At 51.9% G+C, this 17,875-nt stretch overlaps 1 protein-coding gene across 4 annotated transcripts in view; it reads left to right on the plus strand.

Annotated features, from left to right (window-relative positions):
- SLC35C2 (solute carrier family 35 member C2) overlaps positions 1-13,972 on the plus strand; it is a 38,426-nt gene extending 24,454 nt beyond the window's left edge. Inside the window, exons 10-12 of one of the 4 annotated variants that reach the window (XR_012045115.1) lie at positions 8,749-8,906; positions 10,048-10,553; positions 11,995-13,102. The gene's annotated coding sequence lies outside the window, so the exon portion shown is untranslated. Of the gene's footprint in view, positions 1-8,748; positions 8,907-10,044; positions 10,554-11,994; positions 13,103-13,150 lie in introns of those variants that run through there. The other 3 variants (XR_012045116.1, XR_012045117.1, XR_012045119.1) reach the window with 3 other exon arrangements.
- The last annotated feature ends 3,903 nt before the right edge of the window (positions 13,973-17,875 follow it).

The raw sequence follows: 17,875 nt of genomic DNA on the forward strand, positions 1-17,875 counted from the left end.
TTTGGTACCAGGCTATCAATTTAATACTCTGAGAGTAATAAAAAACATGGGACCATATTAACTCGCGATTAATCTGCTGCTCCTTCTTGTAACTCTTTCTGTGCCATCTGAAATCGTAGGATGCTGAATAAGTGCCTTATCTGCTGGCAGAGCCACAGGCTTGGGACAGCAACAGCCAGAGCCAGCCTCCCAGCTGGAACAACTATATGGTTTCCAAATTGTGAGCTGCTTTTCTCCTGCTTGCCAAGAAGATGGAGGTTCGTGCCCACCTCTCTGTTAGACCTGGCAATCTGGAGAAATGCTTGTATCCCACCTCTGAGACCCTTCCATGTGTTCTGAGCAGGGGACACCTGCAAGTCTGCCAGCCACACAGCATATTGATTTGCCAAGCTGAAAGGAAAGGCATTTCTCTGCTAGCTGTGAGACAGCCTTGCTGCCGACGAGCCTGGAAGAACATGTTTAGGTCATTCCATCAACATAAAGGTTAAATGTTTAGCTGCAGCTATTGAAAACAAAGCAACAGCAGCAGCAACAACAGCAGCAAAAGAACTGGATGCTTATCAACGTCTGGATTGAAGATCTGCATCTAAGCACCTACCAGCTATAGTGCACTGAGGTCCTCACTGGACAGTGCCCTTTGTCAAGAGTGCTGCCTTGTCAGTGCTTTTTCACCTGTGGGCAGCTATGCAACAGCTCAGCCCCACTTCACCCCAGTTGGTGTCTTTGCAAAATGGATTTTTGGAGTCAAGCTTTTGCCTGCGGATTTTGAAGAAGCGCCTGATGTTTTAAGGCATGTCCATACAATTTCTGTTCTCTGTTCTGATTAAGAGGGCCTCTTTATGTTGTAGCCTTACTTTCAGCCACTCAACCTCTGTGAGAATGCCAGTGACCTACTCTAAGAGTTATTTGAATATAGGTCTTTTGTTGAGTAAATATGGACCTGGAAGAGTCATTTTTTTCTACCCTGCACATCTCCTGTTTCAGTAAATCAGTAGATTTCTCATACATTTAACTTGTATTGTTTTGCAAAAATGCTTTATAAGTTTATATTTTAGCACCATAAGGCAGGTTGTCTTTTGGACAGCATGGCTCACAGCTTTTATGACTTCATAAGAACTTGCAATATGCATATTATTAAAAGAAAAAACTAAAACCTCATCATGATGCAATATGTTTAACAGTCCCATAATGTCTGAATTCCCTCTTCCTGTCACATTTGTGGGCATGTCACAGCATCTATCCTGCTGCCAGTCTCTGGAGTCTGGGCTCACCCTTTGCAGTCCCGTGTCTAGAAGACCTGCAGAGTCCAAGGCAAACACCAGGAGACACTTCTTTAAAGACACGGGCAGAGGTTCTGTTCCATGTGTATTCCTCCCTGCGCTCTGTCTCTCTGTGTGCCTTTTCTTGTCACCCTGTCTCCCCAGGGTTGGAGCTTTTCCAGGCTCTTGCTGGCATGGCCTGCCTATGATAGGGCCCTTTGTGCTTCAGCTGTGCTCCAATCACACCCTGCCAGATGAGGGGCTGCAGGGGCCTTTGCCTGCTCAGGAAGGGTTGTTCAATTTATAGTCCTGTCTGCAGCATCCAGAGAAGCAGCAGGTGCTCAGAGCCCCCTCCTCCATGCTCAAGGCCAACTCTTTGCTCCATGCAGGAGGCAATGGCTCTTGGCAGCACCTGTGTGAGAGCTGGCGAGGGGCTATGCTGAACAGGTCTAGGTGCTATGGCTGCCCTGCAGTGGCAGCTGGCACCTCCTTGGGGACAGTGCCAGGTGCTGTCACCCTGGTGCAGGGTGTTGGCATTAGGTGCTGGTCTGTGCAAACTGCTCTCTATAACCTGTCACCCTTTTTCTGTTGGTCTCTGGCAGCTGCTGCCCCTGTTAGATAAGCACATGATCCACTACAATCCACAACCCCCTGGCCCCAGGGATGAGAGAAGCACAGCAGACTGATCCATGGGGGGACTTCATCAAAAAGCTCAGTGGGGAGCAGCCATGTGACTCTGCTGGCTCATAAACTGAGCTGGAGTGTGATGCCTTGGTCCCCCATGCTGCTGTGCATCAGCCCAGCCACAGGGTTGAGCCGAATGAGGTCGCTCTGGGGTGCAGGCACCCAGTGAGCACCCAGGTCCCAGCTGAGCTGTCACCTGAGTAGCAGCAGCAGATGGATGTGGAAAGCCTTTAAATTCAGCACATGATCAATACTAAACTGATTTTCTGGAGTCTCTTATAAGATTACCCCAGCCTCATGCATCCAATTGTAAAAAAGTCACTCTGCACACCAGGGAGATGTGAGAAATGCTGCAGACACCATTTTGGATGCACAGGGCCGGAGTAAGTGACTTCACAATTGTTTCTTGCAGTAAATAATTCATCCACTTTACATTTGGTTTTATTGCTACCCCCATGTCCCTGCCTCAGTTCCTGTCTACCAGTTTCCCTCTCTTGTCCTGAAATTCCCATGCTGGGTAGTTTCTGTCATCATGATTCCCTACCACACACACATGTATGCTTGTACACACACACAGACACAAATCTGTCCTGGTCCAACTTTTACTGATTGCCGTACCAGGGAGAGCAGTGCTGGGGCAGAGACAATGCTGTTTCACTGCTCAGCGTCAGCAGAACTGAGCTGGGCTCAGTCCGGGCCCTCGCCTGGCTTTGCCACCTTGGTCTCTGCCCCAGTGCTGCTTTCACATGGTGCCAACGTGCAGAACTGTTTGGAATGCATTAACAATGCTGATAGTATTTCTATACTAATTAGTAATGCCATTTGAACAAACTCTTTCTTTATAACACAAATTATCAGCCAGCCAGGTGCAGAGTGGGGGCTGCAGCTGACACACAGAGAGCAGCAATGAAGGCATAGAAAGCTACTCTGGCATGGGACCAGGCTGTGGCAGGCACTCCTCACCTGGTGCCCATCTGGAAACCCTGGGCTTCTCTGCGCAGTTAGAGCCAGGAAGGACAAGGCAGCAGCTGGATGGGATCCGGTATGAGGGGCATGCCACATCTGGTCTAGGGTGTCTGGTGGGCTCTGCTGTTACCAGTGTGGACTCTGGTGGGCTTGCTGAACCAGACAGCTTGTGTGTCAATGCAGGTTGCTACAGCTGCTAAAAACAGGTTGACGGCAGTCCCTGCCATGGGATGAAGCTTGCCTGGCCCTGTCAGCTGAGGCAAGGCTGTTATGTGCATCTCTGAAGCCCTTGGCAGCACCCTAGCTCCTGGGACATCCCGCTTCTGGATAGTTTTGTGGAAAAGACCGAGTACAAATTGGCATGTGCCTCTTTGAGCTGAAAACTGTTGGAGTCTGGGAGAGTGTCAGGAAGAGCATCACACCTGCTTGCCCTGTCCCTGTTCTGCTCCAGGCAGTTGCTTCTGGCCACTCTGGAGACACAACATGAGCTAGAAGGCCTCTTGGGCCAGACTTTTGCTGCTCCCTGTGGAAACCATTTTGACTGTGTCTGGAGCCCTGCAGACACCTTCCTGGGAGTGCTCTCATTTGCACATGGGTGGGTGCTGTGAGGCTCTGATCCCACCTGGTTCTGTCCACCTCTGATCACTGTGAAGGGCAGGAGAGTTGAGATCATGGTGGCTGTGGTCTGACCCAAACTGCATCTTCAGGAATAGATCCTCCTTTTCAGGTGTTGCCCAGCCATCTCCACTGGCTCTTTTAACATTCCTTCCAGCGAGGCAGCAGGGGACCTTTTGGAGATAAATGATCCCAGCATCAATATGGTGTTTTGCGTGCTGTCCCCTTGGGATCTATAAGTATAGACCATATCAGAGTTACTCTAATCCTCTGCTTTGAGAGGTGCCGGCAAGATCCCACCATCTGGGAGGCAGTGGCTGCTCTGCTCTGGGTGTTTTGGCTCCACGCCAGAATCCCTGAAATGCCTCAGGGGCACCTAGTGGGCTCTGGGCTGTTGAGGGCTAGAGTGCCTCAGGCACAAGCTGCTTTGCCGGTTTCTGACCACTGCTGCTCCTTGCACAGGAATCTGTCTGTGAACGGGTTGCTCCTCCATGAGGTGTAAGTCCAAGGCCCCCAGTGCCTTGGGCGTGCAGAGCATTACACTCCCAGCAGCTCCAGGTAGGCACCTGCACATCATGGGTGGTGTCCCCAGGAGTGACCTCTAAGTTGTGCAAAGGGAGTCTCCACCTGACCTTGGCCTGAGGTTGCCTGTTACGTCACATCGGCAAAGCCTGGTCCCTAACCCAGGATCCTAACTGGGGTGGGGAGGGTAAGGAGGTGCATGCACAGCCCTGCTGGCCCCCCACCCCTCTGCTGGCTGCCAGCGAGTGAAGGGGGATGGAGGGGCACAGGGCAGGCACCCGGCATCTCTGCTGTCTCTGTGGCCAGTCCCTGGAGCAGAGCACTCTGGATACCTCTGCAGATGACAGCTGGTGGCACTCAGCACCTCTGGAGCTGTCCACAAGGCTCTGAGTTTGCTTCCCATTCAAGGCGTGTGCCTTGGCTTGACCCCACATGCTTCCTGGGGGTTTAGGCATGCAGTGCCCATGGGGCTGGCTGCTGACAGTCCCCTGGTGCCACCAGACAGCAGCCTGCGGGTCTGGGGCTGCAGACGGCCGCATCAGGCTGAGCTGACAGGCCTGGTGTGAAATAAGATGAATGGGCTGAAGTTGGTGAAAATTATTCTAATTTATAATCTGCTGCTTTGTGGAGCTCCCCAATTAATTCTCTCTAGATACATAAGTAGGCCACATGTTTGCTTTGCTTCAAATGTAATAAACATTACGCTCTGTCCCCTGCTTTTGGTGCGGGTTCCTGTCAGAGCATTAGTCCCTGTAGCTAATTCCTCACACCTGTCTCCCAGGCTCCTGGGACCTAGGCTGTGCATGGGGCGGAAACGCTAGGCTCCAGGAAACTTGTGGCATGGAGAGATAAATTGCTGATCAAAGGGCTAGTGCACAGTGCCTCTGAATATTTAGTCGCAGGCAAGGCAGCCCAGCCCACTCAGGAAAGGGCTTTGTTCCTGATGAGTGGTTTGCCTGGATCCGCTCTGCGGCAGCAAGCAGCTGGGGTGGGATGGGGTGCTGGGATCTGCACACCCTCAGGCCACAAAGAACTGGCAAAGGGTGGGGTCAGTGGGGTGTAACTCCAGTGGGGAGCCTGTTCTTTGCTGAGGGTCTGGATGTCAGCATAGGGCTGCTGCAGAACCAAGTCACTGGCCTTGTGGAGGAAGAAAAGTCTCTCCAACTGGTGCAGAAGTGGCACCTGCAGCCATCTTCAGGGTAAGGGTGCTGCCTGCCTCAGCATCATGCGCTGCTCCTGCCCTTCCCTGGGTGCTGCGGGGCAGGAGGTGAGCACAGCCTCTGCCATGGAGCCAGGCCAGGAGCTGCAGCCCTGTTGCCCAGATCTCCTGGAAAAGCCAGGAAGAGGTGGGGAGGGTCCCAGTGGGTAGGGGGGAGCCTGCTGAGGACATTCATGGCCCTAAAGTGTCAAGATGCCCAAAGAAAGGCCTGTACTGACTCTACAGCCAAGGACAGTACCTCCCAAAAGTTTGGGCACTGCTGGCCCAGGAAGTGCTAGTACCTTTGTCATGAGGAAACAGAGGTGATGGGCAGTCCCTTGTTCCTTCAGAGGCCTCCTGTGCATCTAAAAATAGAACCAATTTTGCAATGCCTTGCTGATCCCTCTCACCTCCTTCCTTACCTGCAGGGAATGGAGGTTGATTCCAGATTTGCTGATAACAAGGGTGCAGAGAGGTTTCCATGAGAAAAAGCCAAGTGCTGGACCTTGGGCTTTAGTTTTTGTTTTGATTGTCTTGTGACTGATTGCAATCTTCACTCTCTCTGCCTTGTTTTCTACCTCCTTCCCCGTACAATCATTGTGGTATCTTCACCTACCTAACAAGTCAAGCCCATCTCACAGGCACAGAGTGTGAAAATGAGTTGAAAAGCCCAGGTTTTGTCTTTGCCATCACATCTATCCTCCATCTAAATTGCAAGACTGCCAGGACTGAGACAGCAAGTTCTGATGCAGAAGTATGCATAAACTTTTGCTGAACTAGTGACCTTCTTGTTTGTCTTGTGGCTTCCATGGTCCCCGGGCATCAGGAGACCTTTCCCAGGCCTTCCTCTCCTTTCCACACCCAGGAAACATCCTCCATCCTTGCTTACTTGCCCCAGCCTGCTCAGCACCCTGGCTCTGGTGCTGTGTTGGTTCAGCAGGTGAAGAAGCATAGAGCTGCTTTGCTTGTTGAGATGCCTTTGGTGGAGGGTGGATGAATTGGAATCGGTGTGTGCTGGGTGAAGTTGCCCACTTGCATCTGGTTTGATGCAATGATGGGTTATTGATTGCTGTGCAGAAAAGTGGGGGCAGCTTACTTGGCACTGTGTTTTCACCGTGTCCAGAGGAAAGAGAACTTTAAAAATCAGTTTAGTGTGTAGTTTAATAGTGAATTTTAGCACTCCTGCCACTAACAGCCAGGCCTTCCTCTTCTTTCTCACCTGGCCTTACCCCTTGCATCCATGGCATCTCTGCTGGCATCTCAGTGCAAGTGAAGCACTTGCCTGGCCTTGGGCTCCCATCCTGCCCTCGGTGGTCCAAGAGCCAGCCACTCCGTGTCCTTCAGTCCGCCTTAGGGCAGGGACAAGTTCCTTGAGCCCTGGTAGGGAAGAGGTGCTGGCTTCTCACTCTGTGCCACAGCACCCAGTTCTGTGCTTGCCAAGAGGCATGAGGAGCCTGGCTCAGCATCTGCGAAGTGTCTGACCGCACCGAGGGTATGCACTTCCCACCTACCCTTATGCCATGGGGGTGAGCAGTAGCTCTGCACTCCCTGGGGAGGTTCTAGCAGGAGGAGCTGTGTTGGGGGCTCTCAAGGACAGAGATGCCAGCTTGGCCTCGGGGCATGTGGCCCCTCCCTTTTCCTGGAGCCCCAGACACTGGCACTTGTGTGCCCCATGCAGGCCTGCCAGGGAGAGGAGCCAAGCAGCAGCTGTTATCAGGCTCACGCAGACCTTCCCATCTGGCTGCTCTTCTGAGGAGTGATCCATGCTCTCTGCAGGTGCCCGGCAGCCTTCACTGGGAGGTGCAGCCAAGGCGGGAGGTGCAGCTGCTCTGTCTGCAGCGTCTTGGCGAGTAACAGTCTCAGCTTGCCCCCTCCAAGCCAGGTTGGTGCAACCCCAGCAGTGCCTGCAGCCCCTTTTCTCATCTCGGATACGTAGATGGGAGCTGATATGGAGCCCCAGGATTTGAGTCAGCTCAGGCAGCTTGAGCTATGTTGCAAGAGGCTGGAAACACAAAGTTCAGCCTGGGTCTGGGTCCAGAGCATTGGGGATGGAGAGCCGGTGGACTGCAACAAGAGGATGCACAAGGCTCTTGAGACTCTAAAGCCACCACTTCTCCCAACTGCTGTGAGGCGCAGTCCTCTCTGAGTCCTCCCCTCTGCCCTGCGGAGGTCTGCCAGGGCACTGAACGCCTGGGATCAGGGTTCTGCTGGCAGACATGGTCAGTGTCTGCATTGCTGCTCTCTGTCTGTCCTCCCCACAGCCATTTTCAATGTGCCACTGACAGCAAGTGAAGCTGAAGAGTGCTGCCCACCTGCCTGGACAGAGCTCAGACTGAAGACCTTCCCTGTGGTGTTGTCAGCGTCTCTGACTGCAGAGCCACTGAGACTGAGCCAGGACATTGTCATCTCTCCTGTGTCTCCTGAAGCTATCCCCAGAGCTTCTGGGAAGGGCTGAGCTAGTGGGTGCCCACCACCCTGTTGTCAGACCCTCCTGCTTTTGCATAGCCTGGCCTAAGGCAGAGGTGTGGGGCTTGGGCTCGCTGTGCTATGGAGACTGAGCTGGGCTGCAGCTGTGCCACTGTCTGCCGATGCTTCTGCATGGCACAGGGCAAAGCAGCAGTACCCTCAGGTGCCTGCTGCTTACTCTGTACCTGGCAGATGGGGAGGGGTGCTGGCCCCTGGGGAGCTGTGCCAGGACATGTTTCCAGGTCTGAGATGGGAGTATTTCTCCCTGATTGATGCAGTTCGTTTCAGAGGTGATGGAGCACGCACTGCATGAGCAGATCGAAGCTGGTGGGCACAGGAGCAGCCAGGCTGGTGCAAGACATTTTAAATGCTTTTCACTCTCTACAGCCTGTGTCTTGCCAGGAGCTGCTCTCTGTTTTCAGTTAGCTTTGTAACTGCATTAGATCCCAGTAAACAAGAGCTTTCCAAGTATGTTGCAGGAGCCAAGGCAGCTCTGGGCATCTTGGTCGTGTCCCTGGGGATAGGGCTGCTGGGTGCTGCTGGCACCGTGACACAGCTGCTCCACACCTTGGCTTTGGGGATCCCAAACACCTTCTCCGGGGAGATTGAGACAGGGGTCTGGCTGCGGAGAGGGAGAGGGCAGTCCCTTGACTGCCACCTTGGAGAGCAGGACTCTGCTCTCAGCCTGGGTTGGACACTCTTAGCCCAGCTCTACTCCCTCTGCGTGTGTTTTCTGCTCCTTTCTCACTCCATCTACACCACAGAGAGAGGATAAAGGACCATGAGGAGTTAGAAGAGGTAGCAGAGCTGAGCACCCAGGATCACCAAGCCCCACCAGCCTTCTTAGCCTCAGGTTCCCTCATCTTACATGGTACCCCCCTCATGCTCAGAGACCTGCCAGTGTCAGACCCTGCTTGCACCCAGCTTTCCCATCCTGGCCTGGCTCCTGTCCTGAATATATTTTTACATTTTATGACTCTCAGAGGTTTTTAAATTTAATGGGTTCTTTTTTTTCTTTCTTCCTTCTTATCACCTGAGCTGGATCCTCTCTGAGCTGCTGCCAGCTCCAGGGATTACAAGTGAATAATTTAGGTCTGATGGTGCGTTTGAAGTTTAAGAGAAGGAAGTGGCATGTGTAGCCTGCTCCTCATCCCTGCCCCAGGGCCATGGTGCAGGCTGCTGCTGTTTCTCCAAAGGTAATTTCAAGGGTTCCCTAAGGAGCCACACTCTGAACATTGCATGGCCCTACTTGGGCATGGCCTTCCACATCCTGGCAGCCTGGAGGCCAAGGCTCCCAGAGCACCACAGGGGCAATGGGCTCATTTTTGCCTAGCTGCCCTTACAGGCTGCTGCTCTGCAAGGAGGCAGCTCCCCAGCACCAGCACTGGAGGATCGCTGTGTGTGCCATGGACTGAACCACAGCACCATGCCTATGTGAGGGACTCAGGGCCTTGCTTGCCAGCCCAGGGCCAGGAGGGGCTAAATGCCAAACCAGTGTGTGTGTCTTGGCGGCTCTGAAGCCTAGCGAAGAAGGCAATGGGCAAACATGATCTGCTGGAGAGCTGACTTACGGGCTAGCTGCTGCTGGGCGAAAGGAGGTGCCTCTAGGGTCACCAGCCTGTTGTCTCCAGACACTGGTGGAGGAAGGAGGGACTTGCAGTGCACTGAGCAATGGCAATGCAGAGCTTTTGGCTGGCTTGTTCATCCTTGCTGAGTGCAGAGCACACCGCTGCTTGACTCTTCCAGGGTGCATTGAACTCCACAGGGTCCACAAGCAGATGAGACTTCCCTCCCCACGTCCCATGGGGGGTGTGCTGCCGTAGGTGGTCTCTGTGGTCTGTGCTTGCACAATGTCAAGTTCTCAGGACAGGGGGCACAAAAAGATACTCTGGGAAATTATTTTTAACCCCCTCCAATTCACTGTTCAGAAAGCTAAGTCACTTTTGTCAGGGCTGGTTCAGTAGCAGCCCCAATGGAGGCAATCTTTTCTTCATACATATGCTTCTCTTTGCAAGGTGGCTCTGACAAAATTTAAGTATGAACTTTAGTGGTTTCCAGGAGCCCTTGGAAGAACTAACAAGCATATCACAGGGTCCAGTGTTAAATCATTCCCTGCTGGGATGCAGTAGAGAACAGAAACTGTCAGGCAGTTTGAGATCCACTTAACAGCAATTAGTGCAGATGAAAGAAGCACTAACGCAAAAGCCCCAGTCTCTGTGCCTCGGGTGGGAGGAGGAAAGGAATGTGTAAGGGAAAATGTAAACACAACAAATGTGGCTGTGTACCCCACAAAACAATGAATCATTTTAACATTTCCAATCCTTTTCCTGCAAGCAGAAACAGTCGATCAATATGTGACAGAATTAAAGACCTGCAGTAAAACCTTGGAGCTGAGTATCTGTGAGAATTGTGAACACAGACTAATCTGCGGAATTCTGCATACAGCATAAAAGGAAAGGCAAGTGTATGTACAAAAGCCAGAAGCTTCAACAGCAGAAGTCTGCTGGGTAAGAGGACTCCTCTGCCCACCCAGAGGAGCACCCATTGGAGAGGAGAAACCATCACTGGCAATGGATATGGAGCACCTACAGAAAGTAGGAGCATTTCCCAGAAAACTCCAGGTTACAACAAATGTGGCCCTAAACCATATCCTTGTAAAAGCCTGCAAAATGTGATTCAGAATGTGTGTTCATAAAAGCTGCAGCCATAGCCATGGCTCTGGAGGACTTTCAGCCCGTAAGAGTATCTCATAGACTTTACCCTGTGAAGTGGCGAAAACAGTCAAGAGATGCCATTCTATGATTCTATGCCCCAGCTAACTTCAAGACAAAGACAATTTCAAGGTAGGTTAGTAGGACGGTATCCCTGGAAAAAGGAAAGGCAGGCGTACAACAGCTAAACTGGTGAATACTTAGTTATGTGCACAAAGGCCGTGACGGACTATGTTTGAATCTATTCTAAAAATACCTATACTGGGCTATTTGAAAAGTAGTAGGGAAGACACAATTGCACAGTTTGGAAATACTAACATTTTTAGAAAGTTAGGATCATTCTCTGGATCCTGGTAATTGAGTGAGCAGAGGAGCTCAACATGATGCACTTACAACATGTCTTTTGGGAGGTTCAGATTCCTGCAGTTGCACTTTGGAAAAGCTGTAGAAGCTTCTCATATATGCAGAGAAGCCTGCTACTGGCAACAGCAGAACAATAAATGGCACAAGGAAAGCATAACTTTAAAGAGAACTCAGTACAACAGGGTCAGGGGGATGAAGGAAGCTGGGGGATTGACTAGATATGCACATATATTGTCTGTTAAAAGCAGTGGATCTAATAGTGGTGGTGGCTGAGCAGGATTTCAGTCAGAGGGGACTGGGCACGATGAAAGATAAGCAGAGCTGGGTCTGATGCTGGATGTAGGAACTGGATGGGGCTTCCTATCCTTTCAGTGTAGGGGGGCTTTGCTGGTCCCTCCCAACCACATTATGGTGGTCTTCCCAATCCAGAGTGCATATCCTTCAGAGTGCTGGACTCAGCACTAGTGTACTCCAGAAGTGCTCAGATCACTCTGCCTTCCTGGGATGTGAGTCCAAAGACCATCCTAGTACCGGAAATAAACAACTATTTTCCAGCTTACATCCTCTCCACAGCTTTTTGCAGCCAGATAGTGGCTTTCAGTGCACCACGGTTCTCCTACCATTGTTATGGGAAGATTATGATTGCTTTGAGCCCTGTTTCTCTCTGCTCTTGGCTGGTGTCAGGGCCACAAAAGAGTGTGTGTGTGAGAGTGAGTGTGCGTGCATGTGTATTTACTAGGGAGAGGATGACAAAAGGAGGCTGCATCATGCTCCTCCTGCCAGTTAGCCCTGTCCTAAGCTTTCCATCTAGCTGGGACCCTTGGATGCAGCCCAGACCTGATAGCCCAAACCTCTGCCTTTCCTCCATTTTCTTTACACTCGTTGTTATACTGTGTATCTAGGGCATAGCTTCAGCTATCCACTCTCTTGCAATGCCTAGGTGGTGAGCCATGCATCTAGCTGTAGGACTTGAGAGCAAACAACTTGGAATTAGTGCCTGTGCCACTGACGGACGGGCATTGTGCGAACACCTCCCACAGCAGGGCATCATTCTCCCTGGCTCACCTCTCAGTCACACTGTCTGCCTGGCCTTTAGCAGAGCCAAACACTTGCCGTTGGGCTTTCTTCAGGCTATAGTCTGGGACTGGACCAGCAAGGCAAATGCTGAATGACTGCTACAAATAACTGCCCCAACCATTAATTTTTATAGGCTGAGTGGCAGCATTTCACACTGGGCACAACCAGCAGTGGAGATGAAAGCTTGGAGCCAAATAGACATCACAGAGCCAGTACAAATGCTATTTATTAAAGAAATGCCTGGATTGCAGAGGAAGCAGAAAGGTGTGTCTCGAAAGGAACCTTTAACGCCTGTGAGTGAAAAGCAACAAGGGCTGGGAAGCAAGGGGAGCTGCCAGAGGCAACAGCTAATGGACCTGGTCCTGGGGTGAGCTGGCAGCAGGGAGCATGTGGCTGGGAGCCAAAGGGTAAGTTGCACTGCTTCATCTGTAGCCATAAAAGCAACAGCTGAGCGGAGCGGGTGCCCAAGCTGAGTTGAGAGGCAAGAAAGTGCTGCTGGGGAAGGGGATATCCCCAGGCTCCCACAAGGAACTGCTGTTCTTTACTGTGGTCTCTGCGGAGAAACTAATAACATGCACTCCTGTCAGCAAGGTATGTTGCATTTCTGCACCCTTCAGCACTGGAGGAGGGACTGCAGCCTCCACCTCGTGGTCCAGATCCAGTGCCTCAGCTGCTGAGCTTATCTGAGCAGACTCCCCATCCATCCCTTTCCAGTGTGTCAGTGCAGCCACTCCAGGCTAGGCTCCAAGCCCTCGTTCCCCCATCACTGCAAACTGACCTGCCCCATGCAAGGGCAAGTTTCCAGCTTCCAACAGCTAACCAGTCCCTTTCTTCCAGCTGTACATACTCTGGCTAGGCTTAGGATACTTATGGGGGTGAGCACCACACAGACCACTGTTACCTTCTTCCACAACACCCCCCTGGCCTCAGGCCTTGCATTTTCCCTTGCTAGCCCCCTGACTGCACAGCAGCCTGTCCTGTCATGCCAGCCTCTCAGCTGGGGGTACTGCACGTACATGCCTGTCCCCAGCCCTGGAGTCACTCTGAGCACCAGAATCTGCTGCATTAGGTCGATTTCAAGAGCCCCTCCAGGTCAGTTAGTAATTACCTGTACCAGATACGCACTTGGAAAGGAGCTTCTGATCTCTTCAATGCATTCGTTTTCCTCTTTCAATTTCAAATTCGCCTCACTGGAAATAGGCACTTCAGCCTCTTTTACAGACCATGGTAAATTAGGATTTCATCCAGTTCTGTTGGTTTTGCTGATATAGATGTTTTTTTCCCTACAGAGGCGATGCCATGGCCAATCTGAGGTGTGTCCAGACCCCCTCCGTTCAAACTCTTCCAGCTGAGCCTGCAGGTGATGTCATGGTACACAGAGTATTTCTGCACAGACCACTGGCCCTAGTGTGTGCTGAGGAGCCTCTCCCAGGATAGGCACCCTGGTGCCAAAGCTCTTGTTATCAATTTAGACTGCTTCCTGATGTGGTTGAGACATGGCATGCCCTCCCTTAAAGAGTCAGCTGCAGTGCAAGTTTCCCATCTGCATACTCCAGTCTCGTCCTGGAAGGAAAAGGACTGGAAAGAAGGAAAGCCAGTGTCTTTGCGTCTGTCCTTATCTTTGTGCTGAAACCTGACTGCCAACAACTTGTCACAGAGATGTTTTCTACGGTGATATACTTCATGCTGGGCTCTTCCAATGTATCACTGGGCACACTGTGGGAATGCTCCAGCTGGTTTGTTCTGCTGCTCAGCTGAGGAAGACATGTTCTCCTGCTAGGGCCTGAGGACACGCTCCCAAGGGAAGGGAGCTGCACTGCAATCTTGCAGCTGGTGCATCTGCGGCAGTTTCTGGGGCCAGTCCAGAGCCATCCCCTAGCACTCGCCTCCATAGGCTCAGTTGGGAGCGGCCAGGGCCAGCTGTCTGTGTGCAGGCCACAGGCTGCTGGGGAAGGGGTCTGACAGTTTACTGCTAGCCTCTTCACAGGGCCCTGGGGCCTGATGTGGTCACACAATGCCCTATCCCAAACCAGTGGTTCAGTGCTCAAGAGGCAGAAGCAATTTTACATAAAGTTCAATTAAATATTTGCTTTATAATTGCACAACAAATTATTCATAAAGGCATTGGAATCTAATCACAAGGCTGACACCATGGAGTCTGCAAATGACACAGTACTTGGGGAGAATAAAGATGGGGGGGAGCTGCCAGGCTCTGGTGGCAGGCAGTGCCTACATGTGTGGGACAGTGGGAATGCTGCCAGAAAAAGACTCAAACCAGCACCAAAGAGCCTCAGCAAGGCAGGGACGTTTGGCTGGCAGGAGTAAGTGGGGAGGCATGTGAAAAATGGCTCCGGGCAATAGATTGGGGGTTTTGGCCCATGTGTGCCCAGCAAACTTAGGGCAGCGCTGGGCTGTGCCCCTCCCAACCATGTTATGTCAGCTCCAGCTTTGTGTGGGCACACTCTGTGGTGTATTAAGGAGTGGTCCCAACTCTAGAGGACCTGTGTGAGCACAGAGTTGCTGCCTTCAGCTCTTGCCCCTATCTCCAGCAGGAGTCACGGTGCCGGGCCTTTTAGGGGGTACAGAGGCCTCTCCCTAGCCATGGGGTATGACGAAAGTCACGTGGTGCAACCAGCCTGTGGGATCCATCTTTCTAGACCTGTGCCAGAACAGCATCCAGGAAAAGGCAGGAGGCAATCTGGGCACATAATGTGGCATCCTGCATTGCATCCCCCAGGAGACAGGCAGTGCGGGGCAAGGACATGCTGCTTGCAAGAGCTGGCTGCTAAGCACAGCAGGAGCAAATGTGACCACCCAAGGACACTGCAGGGAGTTTGGCAGGGGGACTTGCTTCCATGCAGCCTTCGTGGTATCCTGAGCTGCAGCTCTGGGAGCAAAGCCCTCTCTGCCAGTCCTAACACCCAGTGTTCAGCTCCTATCAGGGTGAACTTGGAGCACAGCAGAATGAATCCTGCACCCCATGAAGGGCAAGACTGGTGGGACTTAGCTATGTGAATCTGTTTGTTCTGCTGAGATGAGGCAGGGTGAGGTCAGAATGAAAACAGGTCTGCTGGGCAGATGCTGAGCCCAGCTGCCACTGCAGCCAGATATCGCTTTGCCTAGCAAGCACCCATCCATCCCAGATTCTGTCCCCTGCTGTCATCCTGGTACTGGGCTACAGACTGCCCCTGTCCTGCCAGGGAGCACCCAGCGTTAGGTAGGCTCTGACTGATGGGGGAGCTGGATCCTGGACACAGAGCTGGACTGGAGATGGATTGCCTGCCAGCCAAATGTGGACATTAGACAGGGAGTTAGATTAATGGGAGCTGGCTCTGCCAACAGAGAGGTGAGTCACAGAGCTTGTCCTGTGCTGAATCTGTTTCTCCAATAGGGAAGAAGTAGGAGGATTTAGCGAGATTAATCTCTCGTAGAGTTGTGAGAATAGCTAGGATTCATGGGCTTCTCAGCAACAATTTCCAAGTAAGCAGACAGCACTTTGACTTGCTCCATGTGACACCGCACAGATCTGTACTGGTAACTCTGGAATTCCTTGCCACTGGTCACAGGTAAGATCGACCATACTTCTATGCTCACACATGAACCCTACAAAGCACAGGCTGCACAAGAGCACCAAGAAAGCAGTGGCTCGAAAGTACTTCTTCCCTGGATTTTCCTGAAGTTGTTGTCTGCAGCTGCTCTACCCCAAACAATGTTGGACCCTGCACAGAACACATGAGAAAGTGGTAAGAAAGAACTCCTTTTGGCAGCTGAGAGGGGTTGGTGACACATCACCTGGGAGAGCTTGCCAGGTCTCTGCCATCTTTGCATGAAGGAGGAGCAGGGAGCAGGACTGGACAAGAGCCAGAGCATCTTTCCTGGTGTGATCAGCTCTTCCCTCTGGCTAGCAGTTTGTGATTGATACAGCAGGAATGACAAACCTGGTGGGAGCTGCTAGTGAGAGGGGAGGGAGAGCAGGTTGGTCATGGCTACTTTTTGGCAGGAGATGATGGGGAGCTCTTGGGCAGCCCTGTGTTTGCCCCTCCCAGCACTGAACTCACCAGGGAGGAGGATGAGGCCAGGAAGAGGAAACAGTTTTTATGTCATGTTTACAGGAACTGTAGAGAGAGAACCTCAGTGCTAGTGAACCAGGGAGATTTTCTTGGAGAAGGCAAATTTCCGTCCCACGTTGGGAGTCCTGTTTCTTTCTGATATTTCTTTAGTTGGTCATGTCATGGCTCTTCAGTCTGAGCAGTTTTACAAATATGTTGTGAAGATGAAAGCACAAGGGAAAGCTGCTCAGGATCAAGTTGGAAAAGCTTTTAACTTTCAACTCCATACAGACAAAGGCACACAGAGGAAGGGGGGGGGGGGGTGCAAAGACTGGGAAAAGGAAAAGGAAGGAGCAAAAAGAGATGAGGAGAATAGATAGGGACAGAGCAGAGAAGGCAAATCACAACAAGAAAAGGAACAAGTCACTAGCAGAAAGAAAGGGACAGATAGGGAGATAACAAAGCAAAGGGGCCTGGAGTTCAATGAGGTGAGGAGAGTATATCAGAATAAGGGAAGAGTGCTGCAGGTAGAGGAGAGCTAAGAAATACAAAAGAGCTATTTGAATGCTGGGATAAAGCAATGGTGGGAATAAGGGGAAAGGAGAAGCCAGATGCAGACTAAATTCCCATGGAGATAAAGGGGATGGCAGCAAAGTCAAAGGATAACCCATCCATTCTTCTGTCACTGAGAATACAAGACATGACATGAAAGGGATATGTCAAATTTTGTGAGCGGCTGCAGGACAGAGCTGTGGAGGCTGCGTTCAGTGTTCGCGCATGTGGGGAGCCCCGCTCCCGAAGGGAGTGGTCATGTCACAGGTGGTCCTTGTTGTCCTGCTTTGCATCTTCCATCATCCCTTCCCCACAGCACATGGGGTGGCTCCTGGCCTGTGCTACTGCGTGACGTGGGCATACTCTGAAGCATTGCTGATTTCAGGTCTCACGGAAGGCCTGTCATAACATGCCTTGTTACAGTGCCCTCTGGGACTTGTTTGGGAGCTGGGCTGGGGCAGGCCTGGCTGGCCTTAGCAGCACCCTGCAGGGCAGCAGCAAGAGGGCATAGAATCATAGAATAGTTTGGGTTGGAAGGGACCTTTAAAGGTCATCTAAAGGGTGGTTGGACCCCATTAAATGGGTCCCCATTAAATTAGATGGTTGGACCCCATTAAAGGGTCCAAACCCCCCTGCAATGAGCAGGGACATCTTCAACTAGATCAGGCATGGAGCAGCTGTGACACGGGAGAGGGTGTGATGGCAGGAGAGACAAACCTTCCCTGGCTCCAGGGTAAGGGGGACTTAGCAAAAACAGATTGGAAAAGGGCACCACAACTACAGACAAGTGCTGGAACCATCTCCACCCGGTATCACACCAGCTTATTGGATGCTTTCTGCCAGGTGGGCTCAGCTCCATCTGTGCTGCCACTGCACTGTGAGAGGCAGCCTCTTGGCTGTCCCAGGGAAAGGATCTGGGTGTTCCCAGTGCCTGTGTCAATGTTGGCACAAGAGCCTAGCAGCTGTCCTAGGGCTAGATTGGCATTGAGCAAGGTCTCTGTTTGCAGACAGTGTTAGCGGTGGAGCAGCTGTGCTCCAGGCTTTGCCCCTTTCCCTACAAGAGCATCAGGCACAAGCTGGATCTACTTTGGCAGCAGTGCTTGCAGCTGGGAGGTTTCTTGCTCTCACCCTGAGATTGAGGACATTTCTAGATGCTTCCATGTCTGAAGGAGCTGGTATGGAGCATTTCCTAGGTCTTCTTCAGGGCCCCATTGGCCTGTGAGGGTGGGAGTCATGCAGTAGTATGAGGATGGGAAGCCTTGTGCCAGCCAGTGCAAAGGTGGGGAGGACAGCTGCCTGAGCCTGCTGCTGGATCTGTGCCCTGCTCGTCTCTTGGCCCTGGAAAGGAGGAGTCACTCCTCCTGGATTCATGCTGTGGTTATAAACCCATCTCTTTTGCTTTCCACCCACCTC

The sequence above is a fragment of the Ciconia boyciana genome, chromosome 14 (assembly GCF_034638445.1).
Source record: "Ciconia boyciana chromosome 14, ASM3463844v1, whole genome shotgun sequence".
NCBI lineage: Eukaryota > Metazoa > Chordata > Aves > Ciconiiformes > Ciconiidae > Ciconia > Ciconia boyciana.